The sequence below is a fragment of the Protopterus annectens genome, chromosome 11.part0, assembly GCF_019279795.1.
Source record: "Protopterus annectens isolate FY-2018-M chromosome 11.part0, PAN1.0, whole genome shotgun sequence".
Lineage (NCBI taxonomy): Eukaryota > Metazoa > Chordata > Ceratodontiformes > Protopteridae > Protopterus > Protopterus annectens.
This window is the reverse complement of record NC_056745.1, coordinates 926,518,389-926,541,391: the sequence shown is the minus strand read 5'-3', so window position 1 is coordinate 926,541,391 and position 23,003 is coordinate 926,518,389. Positions and strand designations below refer to the sequence as shown.

The 23,003-nt window shown below is 42.6% G+C and overlaps 1 protein-coding gene across 2 annotated transcripts in view; it reads left to right on the top strand.

Moving 5' to 3' along the window:
* PHTF2 (putative homeodomain transcription factor 2) overlaps positions 1–23,003 on the top strand; it is a 1,638,259-nt gene that overhangs the window by 989,676 nt on the left and 625,580 nt on the right. The gene's annotated exons all lie outside the window — the stretch shown is intronic.

Sequence of the window (23,003 nt, the reverse complement as noted above, 5' to 3'; positions counted from 1 at the left end):
TTTCTACACTTTATTGATAACCGTGATAAAAACAGCATGTACTGTTAAAGAAAACACACCATGTTACATTTTAAAATCATTACGGAACATATTTCAGGTTGGGGAACCAACTGGTATTCCCGTGAAAAATTTGGTTGTGGTAGTACGTAAGTACCTTTGTTTCATTGCAACAGACCAGCTAAAATGCGATCCAGCAAAAAAAAAAAAAAAATACACCATTTCAGTATTTTACATGGGTATGGAACCTATCACACTTGTTGCCCTGTAAGGCAAGACCAACTTTCAGACACAGTTAATTGTTTCCAGGTTTGCACATCACAGAAAACTGCAACCCTTAGAGATGCAGTAGTTTCTCCAACTGACAGTTTGGTCAACTTACTGAATGAAACAACATCTAGTAAATTTCTTCTTTGAGTTTTTGACTTAACTCCCAGTATTAATCCATTGGGAATTGGTGTGCAACAGTTGAATTTCATTTTATCAGTTTTATAGTAAAGATTAAATTTTATTTATTGTTGACTTATTTATTCACAGATAGTGCACACATTTAAAAAAAAGACTCTAGATTTTCAGATTACAAAACTAGTGCTCTCTGTAGAGTCAGTAATAATAATAATGAAACTGCTTATGTTGATATCTAATGCCCACTTAGAAAACAGCATATCCTGTTAGTACTCTTAATTACATGGATAGTTAACTTTTATTTTATTTTTATTTTATTTTATTCTACATTTGTTGACCGGGCTGGTCCAACTGGATTTATGTCCATTTTCAGCAGAGGCCCAGGGAGAAAAGCTCCAAGTGAAATACATTAAACATTGAGCATTAATCATTAAAAGCATTTAACATTAAAAAAAGTTACACATATAGTTCAGAGAAAAAAATATATATTTTTTACAGTGTCTGCAGTAAGCAAAATAAGAACATCACGAGGAAAATTTGAATTTAGTAGTAAGTTTTTGAAAAGATTTGAAGCAAGATAACTGAGAGTTCTAGGAGCAGAGTGCTCGCTAGTCAGGGTTAGAGCAGGGCAGAACCAGTGAGTTAGGAGGTGAGCTTTGAGTTGGGATTTGAAGCTGGGAAGAGTGGAGAGAGCAGTGAGGTTGGAAGGAAGGGAGTTCCAGGCTTTTCCAGTTGTGTTGGAGAACAAGGAATCGCTTGTTAAGTTGTTGGATTTACAGGTAGATATTAGAAGTTTGTTAGAGGAATGCAGACTTTTGAGATTACAATAAGGGCTAATGAGAGTAGTGAGTATAGGGGTGCTGGTAGGTTTGTAGAGGATTTTATGGGCTAAAGAGAGCTGGTGAAATAAGATGAGATTTTGCAGTTCTAGCCATCCCAGTTGTTTTAAGTTTAGGCAGTGGTGAGTTCTAAAGGTAGAGCCAGAGGCAAATCTGGCAATACTGATGTTCATCGTGTTTCACTGTTGCAGTCATTACACTTGGGTTATCCTGCTGGCAGGCTACCCGCAGTCGGCCTGAATTCCAAAGTCCTGGTCCGGCGTTGGTTGCTGTTGCCTCTTCCCTGACGTCAGTGCGCCAGGGGTATAAAAGATGCAGCCGACGCCATTTTCTTCTGTTTTTCTTGCCACAGATGTCAGGTGCCCCCAAAAGGGTAGACTAAAAAAACATTGCTTGTAAAAGCATGCACTAAAATAAACAATACCTTCATCTACAAGCAAATACACCACATAGGTTGTATAGAATAGAGAAGTACAGATAAGTCCCAGCAAAGAAAAGGGGATGGTGGGTGGGTAACCTGGATTGCAACAGTGAATACACTCAAACATCTACATTTATGTTAGGTACACAACTGTACTATCTTCATGTGTCACTGTTGCAGTCATTACACTTGGGTTGAATTCCAAAGCTGAGGTTGGGCGGCTGGGTCTAAATAGAAGTAAATAAATAGATTAGGAGTGGCTGTAAGGCCCTGCAGAACTGCAGTGGCAAATCCTGCTCTTTATTTAGAGTAAAGAGGTAAGTGGTAGTGCTTAGTAAAAGTGTGCACTGAAGTCCAAGTTGCAGCCTCCAAAATATCCTTGGTTGGTACTCCTATGAGAAAGGCTGCTGAGGTGGCTGCTGCCCTGGTAGAATGTGGTCTAATGCCCTTAGGCACTGATTTGCCATGTTGTGAATAGCAGAAACAAATGCAGTGTCCTATCCATTTTGAAATAGTGTGCTTAGAAGATAGCCTTTCCTTGTGATCCTGAAGCATATGCCACTAAAAGTTGCTCAGTCTTTCTGAAAGCTTTAGTTTTGTCCAAGTAGAAGCGTAGCTGTCTATGTATGTCCAAATAATGCAGAAGTCTCTCCCCTTTATTCTGTGGGTTTGGGTAAAAAGTAGGCAAGTGAATGGTTTGGTTAAGAGCCACACTGGACACTACCTTAGGCATAAATGTTGGGATGGAAGATAATAAAAGGTTTCACAGCCATTAATGCCTTTAACTCTGAGACTCTTCTTAAGTCCTTTTGTGTTTTTTTTGCTATGTAAATAAAGAATTAGAAGATAGTGAAGTCATTTTTTGAAAATGTACGAGTCTTACCTATATGTAGGGATAAGGTGACATTTCAGTAATCTTTGTGTTTACATAACCTTATAAACTTTAAATAAATTTTAGACTTGCAGTTGCTGTTTTATTTTCAAGATGCTCTCCATATTGGTCACTGCTGCAAGTAGCCTTAGCTATATGGGTTATATTCTGCCAAGGATGCAACAGCTGGACAACTTACAAAGCTTCAGGACACCTTCCATGTACCAAACTATCAAGTGGCTTGAGCTGAACCGACTAAAATGCAAGTTTAGGTACAAAACATATACTCATCTGAGACTTGAGGATCATTAGTCAGTTTGTGCTTTCCTTAGCTGGGCATACAAGTTCCCTTTGGGGGAAAAAACTTCCGTTTTCTTATTCTTCACTGATGTTTTATTACTTTCCTCTTCAGGAAGGTCATTTTAAAGCTAGGGGTGTTATGTTTTTACAGATTGTCTCAAGACTGTAACATACTTTTTAATGAAACACTTGTTTCTGTCCATTTAAAAGTTGCATTATCTAACTGATAAACTATTTTCTGTGGAGAAATTATGCTTATTTTTTTAAGGTTGTAATCTGCCGTAGTGTTTGAAAGTTCTTTTTACTGTGTTTTTCCTGTAAAAAAAAAAAAAAGTAACTTTTGTGGACTGGTAACTTTATAAGCATTGTTGCTTGGCCTTCCCCATGATAGATGCACCATTGTCAACTTGACCACGGAACAGATTGTCACTCCCATGGTTGGTTCTTCTTCCAGCCACAAAAAGAAAAAAAGTTAAGCAAATAACATTTGCCACCATAGCAGGCTAACAGTTAGCCTCAGACACGCACACACATCTGCTTGAATTACTTGCAATAGCACAATAAGCCTCTGTTTAACTGAACTTTACGAAATAAGTCTCCTGGGCACTATGATATTCTGAAATCACTTTACTGTAAAAGTCACTTCTCTTGAAATTATTTTACTGTACGAGCCATTTATCTTGAAATGATTTGACTGTAAAAGTAATTTATCATCATCTTAAGAAACCTTTTGAATAACTGCACAGTGTGAATAAACTGGGCAATAGAACCTGAGGGCAAGAAACATTTTGAAGCAACCATACTTTATGAATAAACTGTTTTGAAGTATTTGTAAACTGTTTCAAAGTAATTATACTTTGCGAATGAACTGGGCAGAAGAAGCTCAGAGTGAGAAACACTTCAAAATAACTGCACATCACACTGAAATCTCCCAGAATGGCTGCACTTTGCCAAATACTCTGTACAGTGCAAGAAACACACTGTAATGGCAGCACTCTGCGAGAAGACACATCCATGCGCAAGAAACTTTTCGAAATGGCTGTATTTCACTGCACTTCACTAGTTGTGCTTTGCACACAACAAACTCTTCAGAATAAATTCACAGTAACAAACACACACTGTAAGTACCTTTACACACTTTCAGATACTTCGAATAACTGTAGTTATGCTATTCAAGGCTTTGATCAGTGTGAAGTAGTAATTTATGCCAAAACACATGCGGTCACCTTGCTTTATTTATGCTCATTGTGGCCTTTTTGCTCTTTTGTTATATTAGTTTTGCTTATTTAATCTCTTTTCATGCCCATTATACTTTCTTGTGCTCATTTTAACTCTAGACATGCTTGTTTTACTTTAAACCTGCTCGTTTTACAATTCTGAGGTAGTTATGAACCCCTCATGTACTTTTCTGGTACTTGTTTTATCAAATAACATTGTTTCAAACATTTTGTTTGATTAATGAGATTTTTTTATGCTTCTCTTTTGCTTATAAAAGTTTTTGTGCTATTTGTTTGCTCAGTAATTCGTTTTGTCCTTATAATGCTCCATTTTATCTTTTTTACTAAATAAATCCTTCATATGTATTTTATTTACCTTTAGCTTGCTTCTGGCACTTTTTTGCTTTCAGTACACTTCGTGGCTCTGAAGAGTAGTCTTCACCATCCCGGTTTGGGTTCTTGTTCAAGCAGCTTTATTATATACAAACACATCATAAACAAAGCTAAATAATTTAAACTTGTAAACAAACTAGCTGTCATGCACATAGATGTTAACACTTCTGGCTGCACCTTCAAAATGGCACTGAAGCTAACACATGCCTGGTATTTATATGCACACACACACACACACACCTTGGAAATGCTAGTTAAAGGCACAGCACATCTTTTATTGTGTAATGGGTATGGAGAAAAAGTGTATACTTCTGCAACTTTGAACTTCAGAATCTTAAACTGTCAGGCTAATATGTTAGTTTATTTTGACACATTGTAAAAGTATGAGAAATGTTTTATCTACAGTTTCTTCTTGTGAAGAAAGTTCTATTTTAAATAACTTAGTTTATTTTATTGTTCAGGTCACTAATTGTTTGCAGTGTGTGTTAGTATTTCTAGGGCCATGGCCACTGGTGCGGTTTTAAGGAGGTTTGCTTGGTTGCCTTCTCAGAACCTTCCAGATGATAAAAATGAGATTTTAAATTCTTCCTTGGATAGAGATTGTGTTTGACCCCTCTGCTGCAGAAGTAATCAAAAAGTGTGATGAAAGGGAAACTTGATCCAGGGAATCGCTAAGATTTCTCAGCTCTCTTTTTCCAAATTGTCCAAGGGATTTTCTTTCGTCTCATCCAGTTTTGGCAAAAAACAGAATAAACAGTCTCAGCAGAATTCAGGTAAACTTTTAGTTATGTACTCACCATAACTTCAGATGTTTGGGATCCATCTCGCCTACATTCTGAATGATGGGGTTCGGAGCCGATCCCTCGGCTCCGACTCGGCACGCTTATGCTATAGAGCGAGGCCTCTAATTGACTGAGCTATCTTTATCCCAGGATGCACCACCACTAATCCCCCAGATCTTGTTTGTCCGCATTCATGCACAGCTTGTTTATATAACATTGTTAGATGTTTCAAGATGAAACAACAGGATTCGGACCTTCTGATATCCTCTGATCTCCTAGGAAGGGGGAAGGAAGGGGGAAGGAGGGTGGGTTATTAGGAATGTAGGCGAGATGGATCCCAAACATCTGAAGTTATAGTGAGTACATAACTAAAAGATGTTATGTGATCCTATCTCGCCTACATTCTGAATGATGGGACAGCGTCCCTAGCACCTAAATCCCGGGTGGCTCATTAGAAAACACTCCTGAGCACTGTGGAACCAAATGAAGCTCGTCCTCTAGAAGCCACATCTAATTTGTAGTGAGAAATGAAGGTATGCGGGGAAGACCATGTAGCCGCAGCACAAATGTCACTAATAGCAAGCTTAGAATGAAATGCTACCGAAGTAGCCATAGCCCTTGTAGAATGAGCCTTGATAGAGGTGGAAAGCTCCTTGTTAGAAAAAACATAAGCTTGAGTAATACAATCCCTGATCCATTTGGCAATAGTGACCTTTGTGACCGCGTTGCCCAATTTGTTTTCTGCAAAGGACACAAACAACTGATCTGTATTCCTTGATTGTTTGGTCCTATCCAAATAAAAACGTAACTGCCTGTGGACATCTAGTGTGTGGAAAATAAATTCCGCTTTATTGGAATATTTTGGGAAAAAAACTGGGAGCTCTAATGACTGTTGCAAGCATAAAGTAGAACAGACTTTAGGAACAAAAGAAGGAATATCGCTTCCTGTGACAATCCATCCTTTCCCAGATTTTACGAAGTACATGCAGTAAGGGCCTAAATATACGATCTCTTCTCTTCTAGTGAGTTGGCTTTTTTGCCACAATATATTTTTGTGTGAAGGGAACTGTTTGGCTTGCTACTTATTTAAAACATCGGGAGAAGATTATGTTTCAATCTTTCTGACGGAAACTGTTTGTACTGTTGGCTTACAATAATATCGGACAGTTTGGATCAATAACCTTGATTTCTCCTAGTGTCGGGTTATCCCTTTTGAGCTTGGGTGCATCATTACTTCAGAACAACTTATAAACACAACAATCACATGATTGGACTTATTTTTTTCTTTTGTGGACTTTTACTAGGACCGTTGGACCTATAACAATATTAATAATCATAGTATCAATATACAGGGTGTATTATGTCTTTTGCAGAGACCAGTATGATCATTTGAAGATGGGAAGTCATGTTTCTTATGATATGATATTCTTATGAAAATCATCGCACTTGCGTCTTTGGTTACCAAACCCCTATTTTGTTATAACGTTTTAACAAATCTAACTCATTAGAATTTATGTTGACTCATTTCTCTATATATGGATGGTGGATTCCCTCAATTGTACAGATGTTATATACAATGATTGGGGTGTTATCTTGATAATTACAAGGTGGAATAATACTATCTCATTACTATTTACCTATTATCATGTTCACTTTATTGTGAGGTTAAACGAAAACGTATTATTGGGCCCTCATTACTTTACATTTCTTATTGAATAATATCATAATTGTGTACTTTGTTTTTGACCACTAGAACATTTCTTATTGAGCTTTTGTCACTTGTTATTGAACAAAACTAGAATTGTATACGATCTTTTGTTTACTAAAGCTCATACTATATATGTGGTTTTGCCAAACTATATGAAGCATTTTTGTGTGCTAATATGCAATAAGCATCACTATTTTATTACTAACCATACACACAAAAATACAATTGATATTATGCCAAATGGTAGTACATATTTGGAAAACATGGTTATATACATATTTGTTAAGCAAACCATATAGAAATTCTCAAACTCAGATTATTATTTGATACTAGTGGTTTTACATTTTAGTATCATAATTACAGACAAGTATATTATCTTTTTGGGTTTTTACTAGTCTTAGCTTAAACAAGACCATATACGGATGTATTTCTGATTGTACAGCTGATAACTTACTATCATACCTTTGTGCATACAAGTATTATATATCATCATATAAATATCTACCAACTTGGGTATTATTCATCAAAACAGCGGAATATATGGTTAGGGCTTACAATATCATACTGTTTAGAATTTCCAAGCAACAGTAGCACCTCAATTGTTGTGGACATTATAATATTGATTAATCTGATGGTATACTTTTTGGAGTAACCATTCACAATTCAAGCATATTTTAATAACACATGTTTTGAGACTTTTACCCTTCATCTCATGAACCTTTGGAGGTGTTATGATTACTCAAGTCTGTTTTTGAAACAATGTATATGTTTCGATTACTTATACCAAGAATGTTTGTCCTGACTGATTGAGCATTACATCTCATCAGCAGTAAACAGAATCTTTTGTACCCCTGAGTGAATTTCTATTATACCTAGTATACATTTTTCAAGCTCTACTAATAGTGATTTGGTGATTTATTCAGATATTCTTTTTTTCCCTTTGCAAATTTGAACTGTTCAATATACCTAGCCAGAATCTTTTATTTCACAACTTATTGTCATGGACCTTGGGAAATTATTATCCAGCCTTTGTGCTGGTAAGGATGACCTTAAGGTATTCGGCATTGGTACTAGTTCCATGAATACCACTGAGTTACCCATATTGGATCCAGTTGACGGTTGTGTGTCTGAATTTAATAAGCTAGGTAAACAAATCAAGACTTTAAGAACCAACATTTGGCATCATAAGCTGTTTAAGGCATATCAGGCCGAAAAAATTTCACCAAGAGGATTGAGATCAAACATTCAGCCACTTGTTGGCATACCGGATGACATACTAATCAGGGATTGGCAAATAGCACAGCAAGAAGCCGCTATGGCACTAGTTAATGTACTGGCTTCATTTTATGAAAGGACAGTTCATGCCAACACCCTGGATGTTGAAAATACATGTCATAATTTAAAACAATTTGAAACCCATTCACAATTCCAAAGTTGTCTGAATAAATTATCCAAAGAACTAACCACATTGGAGAATAATCTTAAATCCAAAAAAATTACACAAATTTGCTAGGGATAAAGAAGATTATAGTAGAGGTAGACAATTTGAATCCCAAAGAGGTGTGAGATTTGCTCAAGGGACCAAAAGTTACACTTTTGTGCGTAAAAAAAGACCGAGATCAATTCTGAAAAAGTCAGGATCTTCCAGTAACACCTTTGGTGAGGAGTCCTCCACAACAGACAATGAATCAACCAGTGTTGGTGAATCACCACACAACAAAAGAGGTAGAAGCATGGCTAGCCCTTTAGGGGCAGGACACACAGGGGTGGGAGAAAACATCGGGGTCAAAAGTCTAGAGGAACTCTTCCAATCAGTAGTGAAATAATTCCACCTAATAAAAATGTGTTAAACATTTCAAAATACACTTTGTCATCTGATGAATACTCTATATTGAATAAAGGTCTGGGTTTTATTCCTGGTTTCTTTATTGACGAAATTTCACATGTTTCTGATATATTAGAGTTTTGTAGAAAAATTAATCTTAATATATTTTTCAAACAACAGGACAAATCCAACCTTTCTCAAAGATCTACGGACTTTACATTTCACAAATCTACCTTTAATCCCCGTATGGACAAACATGTTGCGGTGTTTCAACAGGCAGTCATGAAAGATTTACATTTCCATTCTAACAGATCTGATAACATAAGAAATAATATATCTTATAAGGAACAACTTGCTCTTACAAAACTTAAAAACAACAAGGACATAGTTATACTTTCAGCTGACAAAGGGGGTGCGGTTGTTGTCATGGACGCCGATTATTATCTGGATGAGGCTAAGGGACAATTGTCCAACCATCATCACTACATGAAAATGAGCACAGATCCCACACCCTCTTTTCAACAGGAAATTGATGATTTTTTACAAGAAGCAGTTGATTCTGGTATTATTTCTGACAAAACCAAAAAACATCTTACGGTCAAAGATCCAGCCAAACAATATCTTTACTTGCTGCCTAAAATTCACAAGTCCATCAACAAACCACCAGGAAGACCCATTGTATCAGGCATTGGTTCCTTGACGGAACCCTTATCTATGTTTTTGACTGATAAATTGAAACCATTACTATCATGCATTCGAGCCAGAATTCAGGATACAACGGAATTTTTACATATTGTTTCGGAATCACAACTTGAACCTGGTTGGCTATTATGCACCTTGGACGTCAAATCATTGTATACTAGTATTCCACACTGGGCAGGACTGATGGCCTTGGATTTTTGGTTGAATAAAGCCAATATCTACCCCCCTGGAATGAACACATTACTTGTATGCATGGCTGAACATGTTTTGACAAAAAATGTATTTTACTTCCAACAAGATTGTTACTGGCAGATACAAGGCACGGCCATGGGAGCCTCTTTTGCACCTATTTATGCAGATTTATATATGGGGTATATTGAAGAGCATATTATCTATGACGAACTGCATAATGTGTACCTACCAGAAATCGATATTTGGAGGAGATATTTGGATGACTGTTGGCTTGTATGGAAAGGAGGTCCAGAATACCTGCAAGAATTCATGGAACATCTAAATGGAAATATGTGGGGGACTGAATTTACTGTGGAATATGATCTGAATGATATTCATTTTTTAGATGTCAAATTACAACGACAACCTGATCACACACTGAAAACATCTGTGTATCGAAAATTTCCACAATACAACACCCTACTACATGCCAACAGTCTCCATCCAAAACACATCATCAAGAATATTCCGAAATCTCAGTTTATGAGAATTAAAAGAATATGCTCATCAGAACAGGATTTGAATATACATCATGAGGAGTTAGCCAACAGATTTTTGGCCAGAGGATATCATAAGGACATCATCAGCTCTGCTGAACAATGGAGCAATACGCATTCCAGGGATTCATTGCTAATCTATAAGGATAAAGCTAGATCCAAAAATTCAAACACATGTAGATTCATCACTACATATGGAAGAAACAGTCATAATCTGATCAACATTATAAACACACATTGGAACATTCTCACATCCCACCCTCTTTTGGAGGGTTATTTAGGAGAACGTTGCTATTTTTCTTATAGGAAAGGCAAAACATTAAATTCTCATTATTCTTACTATAAAAGGAGTATCCTGGATGACAACTCTTGTATGCAGAGAACACTAACAGGGGACAAACTTGTGGGTACATATCCTTGTGGTCACTGCAGTTTTTGTGGTTTTATTTTTAAAACCAAAAGCTACACGAGCAAAAACACAGGTCAACTATATGACATTAAAATCTTTGGGAACTGCAGTTCTGACTGGATCATTTATCTAGCTACATGCACGTGCCAAGCATTTTATATCGGACAAACATCCAGACAATTCCGCATCAGGATATCAGAACATTTGGGAGACATCAGGAATTGTAGACAAACCAATGCATTATACAGACATACTACAAAACATCCTACAGCCAAATTCTCTTTTTGTATTATTGACAACTTTATTGGAAATAGGGCATTCAAAACAGGATGGCATGACATTCTCAATAAAAAAGAGAAAAGATGGATAGTTAAACTGGGTGGGCTCTTCCCACCAGGTCTTAATGACAAAATGTGATCTTTCACATAAGCTTATTCATGATTTTTCAATATTCTCAGAGATCTCAACTTGATTTTTACACATGCTTATAAAGTCACCCAACATCTATTACTGACTTGACTATTGTAATGTTTCATTGTGTTGATCCTTCTTCATTTTTATCCAGTACACACCTGCTTCATAATATAAAGGTAACATCTTATTTTATTTTACTTTTCTAACAATTGATATCTTTTTTGGTTTAGTATAGCATCGGATGGACAACACCAATCTTTTGCCTGTCATATTGCATGCTGCATATACATTAATTTTCATTTTGTAATGTCATTTAATAGTTTTTCTTCCTTGACAGGAAGTGATGTCATTGCTTTCTTATTGGGTATATAAGGAGCAGTTAATTTTTCTGTTTTTTAACTAATGATGAAAGCAGGATTAGCTGAAACTGGTCTAGTTTTGCGCAAATAAATCTCTATTTGAATCACTCGAGGTGCTGGCTTTATTTCTCAGTGTTGGTCTAACAAGCTTGGTTGCCGAGCACCAGTCGTACCTGCTAGCTTGCTTTTCAACTGAATATCCCTTGTAGAATGAGCCTTGATAGAGGTGGAAAGCTCCTTGTTAGAAAAAACATAAGCTTGAGTAATACAATCCCTGATCCATTTGGCAATAGTGACCTTTGTGACCGCGTTGCCCAATTTGTTTTCTGCAAAGGACACAAACAACTGATCTGTATTCCTTGATTGTTTGGTCCTATCCAAATAAAAACGTAACTGCCTGTGGACATCTAGTGTGTGGAAAATAAATTCCGCTTTATTGGAATATTTTGGGAAAAAAACTAGGAGCTCTAATGACTGTTGCAAGCATAAAGTAGAACAGACTTTAGGAACAAAAGAAGGATTTGGTCTGAGGGAAACTCTGTCTGTATGAAAAACCAAATACGGAGGTTTTACTGAAAAAACTTGAAGTTCTGAAACCCTTCTGGCTGAAGTAATTGCCACTAGGAAAGCTGTCTTCCATGATAGAAACTTTAAATCACAGGTAGCTGCCGGTTCAAAGGGGGAAGAAGTCAAGGCACGTAATACTATATCGAGATCCCAAGGAGGTGCAGGATGAGAAACTGGAGGTCTTAATAGAGCAGCACCTTTCAAGAAGGTCTTACACAACCTGTTGCTCATTAAAGGTGGGTCTATGGATTCATGAAAATTAGAAATTGCTGCCAATTGTACTTTGATGGTAGAAACAGAAGAGCCTTGGTTGAAAAGAAAGGTTAGGAACTTGAGTACTTCTGCTACGGGGGTTGAAATAGGGTCCAGGCCCCGGAGTTGAGCCCATATAGCAAATCTTTTCCATTTGCTAGAATAAAGTTTCTTCGTAGCCGACTTGTGGGCTGAAGACAATATGTGCACTACATCTGGGTCTCGTGCATGTCTCCTGACTATGGTTGGAAGAGGAGGAGCCAGGCCGTCAATCTTAATGTGTGTAGGGACTGGTGTAGTAGTCCCGACTGATGAATCAGTAGGTCTGGGACCTGGTCCAGGAACCATGGACCTTCCAGAGCATGTTTCCGAAGAAAGGGAAACCAGACTTGACGAGGCCAGTAAGGAGCAATTAAGATCATCTTGCTCCCTAAGAGAGAAGCCTTCTGAATTACCTTGGGTAGGAGAGGAACTGGAGGGAAGGCATAAAGCAGACCGGTGGGCCAAGGATGGACTAACGCGTCCATAGGGCTCTTCCCTGGAGCCGGGGTTAGGGAGAAAAAATCTTCGCACTTCACATTTAGAGGAGTCGTGAAGAGGTCGCAGCGTGGAACTCCCCATTCGCTGAAAATCTGCCTTGTAATATTCATGTTCAGAGACCACTCGTGTGGAGAGAAGAATGGTCCTGCTCAACCTGTCTGCTATGACATTGGATTTGCCCGGTATGTGAGTAGCCACTAGGAAGCGTTTGGTTGAGATTGCCCATTCCCAGACCCTCATCGCTTCTCTGCAAAGAGGATAGGATCTGGTCCCTCCCTGCTTGTTCAGGTACCAGACAACTGACATGTTGTCCGAGTGAACAGCAATTACGCCCTGAGGGAGGTAACAGTGAAGGGCTTGAAGGGACAGGAGTACTGCCCTCATTTCTAGAATGTTGATGTGGAGAGAGGTCTCTTCCGGATGCCATTTGCCCTGGACTGACCTGCCCAGGGTATGCCCCCCCCCACCCTGTCTGGGAGGCGTCCGTGGTCAAAGTGGCCGCCGGAGGAGGAAGAACAAAGGGTCGTCCCTGATCCAAATTGGAGGACACTAGCCACCAGCGAAGGTCCCGCCTGCAAGATTCTGTGATCCGTATTAGATGATTGAGAGGGAGTTCCTGAAAGGACCACTGAGTTGAAAGAAGCCATTGGAGGATTCTCATGTGTAACTTTGCCAAGGGAACTAGCAGAACTGTAGCAGACATCGATCCCAAAAGTTGCATGACCATTCTGGCTGGGGCTTTGGACCTGGGGAGTAAGGCTCGAACCTGATTTTGTATGATTTGAATTCTGTCTGCAAGTAGATAGACCCGCATCTGGTTTGAATCTATCTCTGCCCCTATGAATCTTATTCTTTGAGATGGCCGTAACACAGACTTTGGCCAATTGAAGGTGATTCCGAGGGAATTGCCCAGTGATGATGTGGCTTGCAGGCTCCGTAGAAGTAGATGCTTGGAGGTGGCAGTTAGAAGCCAGTCGTCTAGGTACGGAAACACCTGGAATCCTGGACTCCTCAAGTGAGCAGTCACTACTGCCAAGCATTTGGTGAACACCCTGGGGCGGGGCTGTGGTGAGACCAAAGGGCAGCGCACGGAACTGAAAATGACTGCTTCCTAGGCTGAAGCGCAAGTGTCTCCTGGACGTTTGATGTATTTTGATATGGTAATACGCGTCCTTGAGGTCAATGGAGCACATCCAAACACCTTTCTCCAACAACGGGAGAATGGTTTGTAAAGTGACCATTCGGAACTTGGACTTCTTGACTGAACGGTTTAGGTTGCTTAGGTCCAAAATGGGCCTCGAGTCCCCGGTCTTTTTTGGCACTAAAAAGAATCTTGAGTAAGTCCCTAATCCGATCTGGTCTGCGGGGACCGGTTGGATGGCTCCTTTTTGCAGCAGTTTTGAAATTTCTATGGCTGCGGTATCCCGTTGACTGGGTGGCGGGTCCGGGATTCTTTTGGACTGAGGGGTGGGGGGCGACAGAATGGGATGGAGTAACCTCCGGCGATAATTCGAAGCACCCATCGGTCCTGAGTGATGCCTTTCCAGGCCTTTAGGTGCTTCGAAAAACGACCCCCGACTGGCTCCGGAGCAGCACAGTCTGGCAATCCCTCAGGGACTATGAAAGGTTGAAGAGCCACGAAAGGACTTGTGGTCTCCAGTATTGCGGGGGCCTCTGCCGCCTCTGGGACGGCGTCTTCCTGATGAATTTCCCCCTCCTCTGGAGGGGGAACCTTCCTGCTGGGAGGGGTAAGACTTCTGCGATCTCCGGAACCACATCTTCCCCCCTCTTTTAGCCTTGGGATAAGGCCGAAAGGGAGTGGAAAATCGTGCCCCTACGGCAGTCAGAGTCTTACCCTCCTGCTCACAGCGGGTAAGAGTGTCTTTCACCTTTGGCCCAAACAGGGAGGACCCATCAAAGGGGGGCGTCGGCGAATGAAGACTTGAAGGCCTCCGCGAAATGACACAGGCGGAGCCAGGCTTGTCTCCTTAGAGCAATGCCTGTACCCGCCGCTCTACTCGCCCCTTCGGCCGCATACGAGATGAGCCTCATGGACGAGTTCGAAATGGATGACATTGTAGCCAGCTGAGAACCAACCGTCTGGGCCAGCTCCTCAGGCAGGTTACCTAGGAGGGTATCGGACAATTCCTTAATCAGATCACTCTGGAATCTCGTGAAGTGCGTTAGGTAGTTCAGAGACCTCAAGGTAAAGGCCGCTGAACTTAGGGTGCGCTTGCCGTACCGATCCATGCTCCTAGACTCCTTATTAGGAGGATGGACGGACGTAGAAGCTGCTGCGTAGCAGAGGCCACCACCATAGCATCCGCAGCCACACCTTTCGTGAGGAACTCTCTATCTGGGGGTGCTGAAAGAAATTTGTTTGGACGAGCGGGCACTGGTTCCACAGAGTCCGGGTGTTCCCACGCCCTTCGACAGATCAAATCCAAGAGCTCATCGAAGGGCGGAGACACCCAGGAGGCGGAAGGCTGAGCCCCAACGGCCTTCAGGAACACCGACTCATCAGCAGAGGGAGGTTTGGACTGCCAGCCGCCTCATTGTTTTAGGGCTTCTAGGATGTCTGCAAAGGAGACATCATCCGAGGACGACTTGGGGGACCCCTCTGCATCATCGTGATCGGTGTCAGATGTCAAAGACTCGTCAAGGGAGTCAACGTGCTTCCTCTTGCACGTTTTCTTCCTGGGAGGTTCTTCCGAAGAGGCTTCAGAAGGACCTCCAGGAGGGGGAGAAACCCCAGCGGGGGTAACCTGAGGCCCAGGGGCTCCGCTGTCTGCGGACAGGGGGACTGCCAATGACCCAGTCTCCAAATGTAGGGAAGGAGCTGGGGAAACTGTGGAGGTAGCCAATGAAGATTTGGCTAGAGCACTCCTCATAGCCCTGAAGGTGGGACCACCAGAATCCTGGGAAGGTCCCCCCTCCGTGGCCACGACAGTGGACGGTACTCCCGCCGACGCACCAAGAGGGAGACTTGGGACCGAAAGCATCAATCCCAAAGCCTCCCCCCAGGGCCGAAGGAAGAAGTCCGTGCACTGAACTCCGACCCGAGAGCCGGAGTCAGAGCAAGGGTCGGGCCTGACCCTAACACCTCCACTGGTTCCACCAACACCTGCTCCAACGGTGCCGAAGCTGTTGGAGGAGGAAGTACAATAGGGTAGTGGACCATCGGCTCCGAAGCCAACTGGGCTGGAGCCGAAACCATCTTTTGGAACACCGGAGACTGGAAGAGTCGAAGGAGCACCCTGTCGATGTCCGAATCAGACATCCTGGAAGATCTTGAGGATACCGATCAGGCCCGAACCGATTTCTCCATCGGCTCCGAAGGGCTCAGGGACCGGCTCCGAAAGGACTCCACAATTATCGGCTCCAAGGAAACCTTCAAGGAAATTTCCCTCTGCGCCGATAAGGACTTCGGCTCCGAGGGGGAAGTGTCTGAGCCGATGACCCTTATCGGCTCCAATATAAGTGGAGCCGATGAGGGTGACCCGCCTCTCAATGCTCCAGACCTCGGCTCCGAAACCAGAGGGGTCGAGGTAGGAGGCATCGAGGCAGACCGTTCCGACCTTGGCTCCGAAGTCCGTGGAGCCGATGGAGAAGTCTGCTTACCTTTTTTAGCCGTCGGTTCCGACTGACTGGTCGGAGCCGGCGCTTTCCTCTTCTTAGAAGGAGACGGAGAGGAAGATAAAGCCTCCTCGAAAGAAGGCTTGATTAATCCTTTAAGGATTAATTTGTTTTTCCTCTCCTGGAGGACTCGAGAGGAAAACGCATGGCATACACTGCAGGATTCCTGGAGATGTTTGGCGCCAAGACAATAGACGCACGAGGAGTGGTCGTCCGTTATGGACATTTTAAACCCACACCTCGTGCACTTTTTAAACCCGGAGGGTTTGTGTTCCTTAGACATTGCAGAAAAAACAGAAACAACAGTAAACTTCAAACAGTTTGGGACACAAGTACAATAAGAATGTCCTGTACTCAAAAATTATAAACTGAAACAACAACACTTTTTTTTTTTTACAGCAAGGGAAAAAAGGAAGAAACAAAAGAGGGTCAAGACCCTCAAACTCAAACGGGTACTTGACCCACACACAACCACTGAAGTAGTTCGTACAGGGGAAGGCCCCTCTAACTGAAACGGAACCTTCTCTGACAGGAAAATTAAATCAAAAAATCAATCCAACAACAGAGACACACTCGTACACAAAAAATAGCCGTTAAAACAGCTTTTGGTTTGAAAAGAGAAAACTACTGACAGGAAAATATACTATTAATATAGTACTTAGCCCAGCCAATGTTGAGACCACGTCCAAGCTCTGTAAGCGGCAAACGAGATCTGGGGGATTAGTGGTGGTGCATCCTGGGATAAAGATAGCTCAGCCAATTAGAGGCCTCGCTCTATAGCATAAGCGTGCCGAGTCGGAGCCGAGGGATCGGCTCCGAACCCCATCATTCAGAATGTAGGCGAGATAGGATCACATAACATCTGACGTTTAAGAAGTGACAAGGAGGTTCCAAAAAGAAGTTTCAAATATCCCAAAACAAAGGACACTCACAACAAGTCTGAATAACTGTTCTATAGATCTTGTGATCCCCTCCCACTCTGACCTGCTTTATCTTCTAGAAAGTCTCAATCTCTATTTTTCAACTTTCTTTGGGTAATTCCTCATCCTGCAGATCATTTTGTTTCGTCCTATTTGTCATTCCAGACTGTCCCAAGGAGTGACGGAACTAGCTCCTCCTTCCCAGGTGGAGAGCATTTCTGTATCTTTTTTTCATAAACCTGTTTGTGATGGTGCCCAAATTCAAAATTTTGTCACTTCACAACTTCTTTTTCCTCTTTTAAGTTTCCTAGTAACACTAGACTTAAAAGATGCTTATCATATTCCTATTCATCCAGACTTCAGGTATTTCTTAAGGTGTTGTGTGTCTGTATCGCATTATCCGTTCTCTGCCTTACCCTTTGGACTATCCACTGCACCAGGAGTGTTCACAAAGTGTCTAGCCCCAGTTATAGCTTATTGCAGGCTGCAGGGTATCCCCATTTTCTGTATTTAGATGACTTATCTTTGCAGAGCCTTTTTCAAAATATCATGAATCTCTATTTTGGCTGAGCAATCTCTTGCACAAACTGAGATTCCAAGAGAACATTCATAAATATTTCTTGACTCCTTCACACAAGATTGTGTTCATGGGTTGTCAGCTAGACACCTCAATTAAAAGAGCTTTTCTTCCACAGGAAAAATAGATCCTTATTTAGATCTATTTTTAGGTTTTTCCTCTCAGACTTCAGTCACTATGAGGGAATACCTCAAAATGTTGGGTCTCATGGTATCTATGATTCTCATGATAAGCTCAGACAAGACTCCATGTGAGAAAAGATACAGTAGTAGCTGAAATCTCTTTGGACTGAGCATCAACACCCTTTATCTCTTCAGATTCAAGTACTGGGTCTGTCAGAAGAGAAATCACTTGGTGGAGACAACAGATATCCTTAAATCAAGGTGTCCCCTTCTGCCTCCCTGCTCCAAAGCAGTCAGTCACCACAGATGCTTCAAATATTGATTGGGGAGCAGTTTCAGGAGTGCGAAAAGTGCAGAGAGCATGGGACACCAAGGATAGATGCAAGCTCATAAATGTCAAGAGATGCTTGCCCTGATCAAAACACTCGGCTCTCTGAGGCATCTTTGGTCCCTGTGACCTCTTCAAGTGGTTACAAACACTACAACAGTGATGTGGTACACAAACAAGCAAAGAAGATCAAGTCGTACCCCCCTTCACAGACTAGCCATGTTAGCTTGAGATATAGCTTCAAAGCACAGTCTCACTCTGCAGACATTCTGTATTCCATCAGAGCAAAATTGTGTGACAGACAAATTGAGCAGGACCAGAGCAGACCCTGACGAATGGAAACTTTAGTCATGAATGTTCATGTGTGCCTTTCCACTAATATCCAGGGTACTTCTGATGATCCAGAAGGAATCCCACAAGATCATTGTGGTGACTCCATTTTGGTCCTGGCACCCATGGTTCTCCATTCTTTTGGAAATGGCCAGGGGCAATTTACCACAAGCTTCCTCACAGAATGGATCTACTCACACAAGAAAAGGGGTATGTGATATATACCCCATTAATCATCCTCAGTTGACTGCCTGGATGATATGGTCTTAATTCCTTTTAGACACTTTTTTTCTGAGGATGTGCAGTAGGTACTAATAGCGACAAGAAAGCCTGCTACTAGAAAATCATATATTAGCAAATGGCAAAGGTTTTCTAGTTTGTGCCAGCAACATAACCAGCACCCATCCAAGGCTAGTTGTTCTCTGGTTTTGCAGTGTTTGTGTGAGCTACTATCCTATGTGTTTTCTTACTCCTCTGTCATGGTTCATTCCTTGGCCATTCCAACATGTCTGCCCATGGATCCTCCTTTTTCAAGACAGTTGAATGCCAAAATATTCTTGTAAGGGATTTTGCATGAGTGGCCTCCAAGTAAACCTGTGGCCCCTTTTTGGGATCTTAATTTTGGGTTAGAGAAACTTACACTTGCACTATTTGAACCAGCTAATCTTACTGACTTGAGGTTCTTAACATGGAAAACAGTTTTATTGATTGCTCTGACCTCTGCAAGAAAGGTATCTTGAGATGTTAAGTTGTCTATCTCACCTTCATTCTTGCTGGATGGGTTCGGAGCCGACCTCGGCTCCGACTCGGCCACTCTAAAAGCTCGAGAGTTGGTTCCACCGGCTCGAGGCTCCCCTTATATCCCACAATGCTAGGCGTGAATTACCTCAGATCTCGTTTGCCGCTACAGCGATCGAGGTGTTTGGTTTCTACCGGCTTCAGGTGAGTTATTGTAGAATAAGTATAGTCTACTTAAACCCCTTTAATTTAATTCATTATTGTTATTTCCCTTAGTTTAGTGGATTCAGACCCTCCTTTTTCCTGTTTTTCCACTCTTTCTTCCACAAAGAACTTTTGTTCTTCCCTCAGGCCTTTGGGTCTTTCCATCCCCTTAGGGAGTGTTTGTGTTTCTTGTTAGGGAACTAAAAACTTGGGATAGTATAATTTTTAGTTATAATTGTTTGAAATTTAGTTTGGGTAAAGTGTAATCAGTGTGTTTGAGTGTGTGTTACACTTTCCTTAACAATGTCTAAGGATTCAAAGGTCTCAGGCTTCAAGAAGTGTGACTCGTGCTGTCAGAAAATGTCTCTGACAGACGGTCACACTTCTTGTGTGTACTGCCTGGGACCTTTACACCTGCAGGACTCTTGTGCTGTATGCCATGGCTTCAGCCCTAGAGTCCTGCAGGAAAGAAAAAACAAACTAATACTAAGAGGTTTGCTTAAGCCTGAAGGTTCCCTTACTGCTACCTCGGGAAAACCTTCCAAGGCTTCGAAGTCCTCGACTCCAGTTTCTGAGTCGAGGCCTAAGGCTTCGAAACCTACTGCTACATCGGCTCCGGCTGGAGCCGATGAGTCTTTGACTACAGCTTCTGTGGTTCCCTCGGCTCCGGCTGGAGCCGAGGTATTGGAAATTCCTGGGTCGGCTCCGATCAGACCATCCCTTGGCTCCGTTCATTTGGCTCCAGCGTCTCCCTTGCTGTCTGAACGGAGCCATAGATCTCACTCCTCTAGGTCATCGAGGCTCTCGGATCATGACCTTCAGAGGGTAGTGAGTCGACTTCTAAAGTCCGAGGCACTGGCCCAAATGCTTCAGAGCCCGGCTCATCAGTCGATGCTTCAACCTATTCCTCAAAATATTCCTCCTCCGACTCCTTTGAGCTCGGGCAGGCGTCTCGGAACCGAGACTGTGGTAGCGTCGGAGCCGATACAATTGTCTTCGGTTCCTTCGTCAGCTCCGATTTCTTCCTTTGAAGAATCTCGGCGCCGGACTTCCCTCATCAGCTCCGAGGGGGTGAGTGGCATCGGACCCTTGTCCGACCCCGCTCTCCCTCTCGGTGCTTCGGCGCTGGTGAGGTTGGCTCCGACATCGGCCTCGGAGCCATCTCTGTCGGTGCCGAGGGAGGTTCTCAGCTTCTCGGAGCGGGGACCTCTGGCTAAGCCTGACAGGGGTGCATTCGAGGTCATGCGGAGTGTGTTGGAACCTGGTTCAACTCCACAGTCGGCTCCGTCCGCCCCTCCCACTTCGGTGCCTCAGGTGATGTCTACTCTCTCCCTCATCCCTGACCGCAGAGAGCCAACTCTTCAAGAATCCCCTGTGGGGATTTCATCCTCTTCCGAGGCCTCTCCTGATTTGGCAGGGGAGCCCCCTAGGAAGAGAAAGTGTAAGAGGAAACCCATAGACTCACCTGAGTCTGTCACCTCTGACACAGATTTAGAGGATTCCGAGGGTTCCCCCCATTCCCCTTCTGAAGATGTCTCCTTCGCAGACATTCTAGAGATCCTTAAACAGAGGGGAAATTGGCCAGCCCTTAACCCTTCGGAGGATGAATCTGTGTATCCTGAGGCGTTCGGCTCTCACCCTTCCACCTCCTGGGTGTCCCCCCCCTTTGACCCCCTCATGCAGGTGGTAGCAAAGAAGGCCTGGGCGGCTCCTGACTCAGTGGACCCCACGCGCAGGAGACCTTCAAAGTTTATAACAGCACCTACTGATAAACAATTTCTGACCAAAGGAGTTACTGTGGATGCTATGGTGGTAGCTGCTGCCACCAAGAAGGAACTAGCTGATCCTTCAGTGCCTGTCCATCCCTAATAAGGAATCTAGGTCTATGGACAGGTACGGGAAGCGGATGTTTTCGTCAGCGACCTTTGCCATGCGTTAGCTGAACTACCTATGCCATTTCACTCATCTCCAAAGAGACTTGATCAAGGAAGCGAGTGAGATGTTGAAGGATCCTACGGCTGCGGGTTTTCAGGACAAGATGAACGCCCAGCTGGCTACCCTGAATTCTATAGCTAACTCCTCCATGCGCCTCCTTTCATATGCGGCTGATGGAGCGAGCAGAGCCGCAGGGACAGGTGTCGCTTACGCCCGGCATGCCTGGATGCGACTATGCAATTTTGCGGACCCCTTTAAAACGTCTTTCACTAATTCCCCGTTTGATGGATCATCTCTCTTTGGTCCTCAAGTGAAAGAAACCTTGACTAGGTGCGAGACGGATGGCAAAACTCTGTCTGCCGTTGGAGTCCGTTTTTCTACTCCTTCTAGACCTTACCCCAAAGGCCAGAAAAGTGGGAAAATGTGGTTCCGCAAACAATCTCAAGGGAATTTGCCTGACGCACAGAGTCGGTTCCCCTCCAGAGGCAGAGGAGGGAACAGTAATGGTAGACGTCGCCCCAGAGGCAGAGGGGGTCCGCAGAACCAGGGCAATCGAGAAACTTTTCCCGATAAGCCCTTCCAGCATCCCTGAGGTGTTGCCCGACTGTCCACCTTCGGAGGCAGTCGGGGGAAGATTGTCACTGTACCCAGAAGCCTGGCTATCCCTAACTCAAGACAAGTGGGTACAGTCCATTTCCGAAGGCTATTCCATTCCCTTTGTTCGCATTCCAAACCAATCAAAAAAATCCCTTCCAGATGTTCCACCCGCTCAAAGGGATCTTGCAGCTTTAGAAATTTCAAAGCTGCTTGCAAAAAGAGCAATTCAAGCAAAAAAGAAAAAACACCATCAACCACAAGGTTAGCGAACTTTGACAATGAGGCACCGACCAGGAGTAGAATCAATCGCAGTTTAATCCAAAGTACATATACATAGACTTGTATATATATATATTGTCAAGAAAACAAGATTTCGGATGGTCACGCTACAGTCCATACTTCCCCTATTGGGAAAGGAAAACTGGATGTGCTCTATAGACCTTCAGGAAGCGTACTATCATATAAAAATGAACAGACGCTCCAGAAGATTCCTCCACTTCAGGCAGGGAACCAGTCACTTTCAATTCAGAGCCCTGCCCTTTGGACTCACCACTGCCCCCCGGGTGTTTACCAAATGCATGGCAGTGGTAGCTTCTCACCTGAGACGTCAAGGATTCCAGGTGTTTCCATATTTGGACGACTGGCTCCTCACAGCTCCCACCAAGCATCTTCTTCTAGTGGCAGAGACTACACCTTTCGCATTTGTCAAAAGTTAGGCATATCAATAAATTGCGAAAAGTCTGTTTTGTCGCCTTGTCGTGCTATTACCTTCATAGGCGCAAATCTAGACACAGTCAACATGTCTGCGAGACTAACAGATCAGAGAATAACAGACATACGCAAATTGGTCTCTCTTCTCTTCAACAGCAACAGAGTCAAAGCCAGAT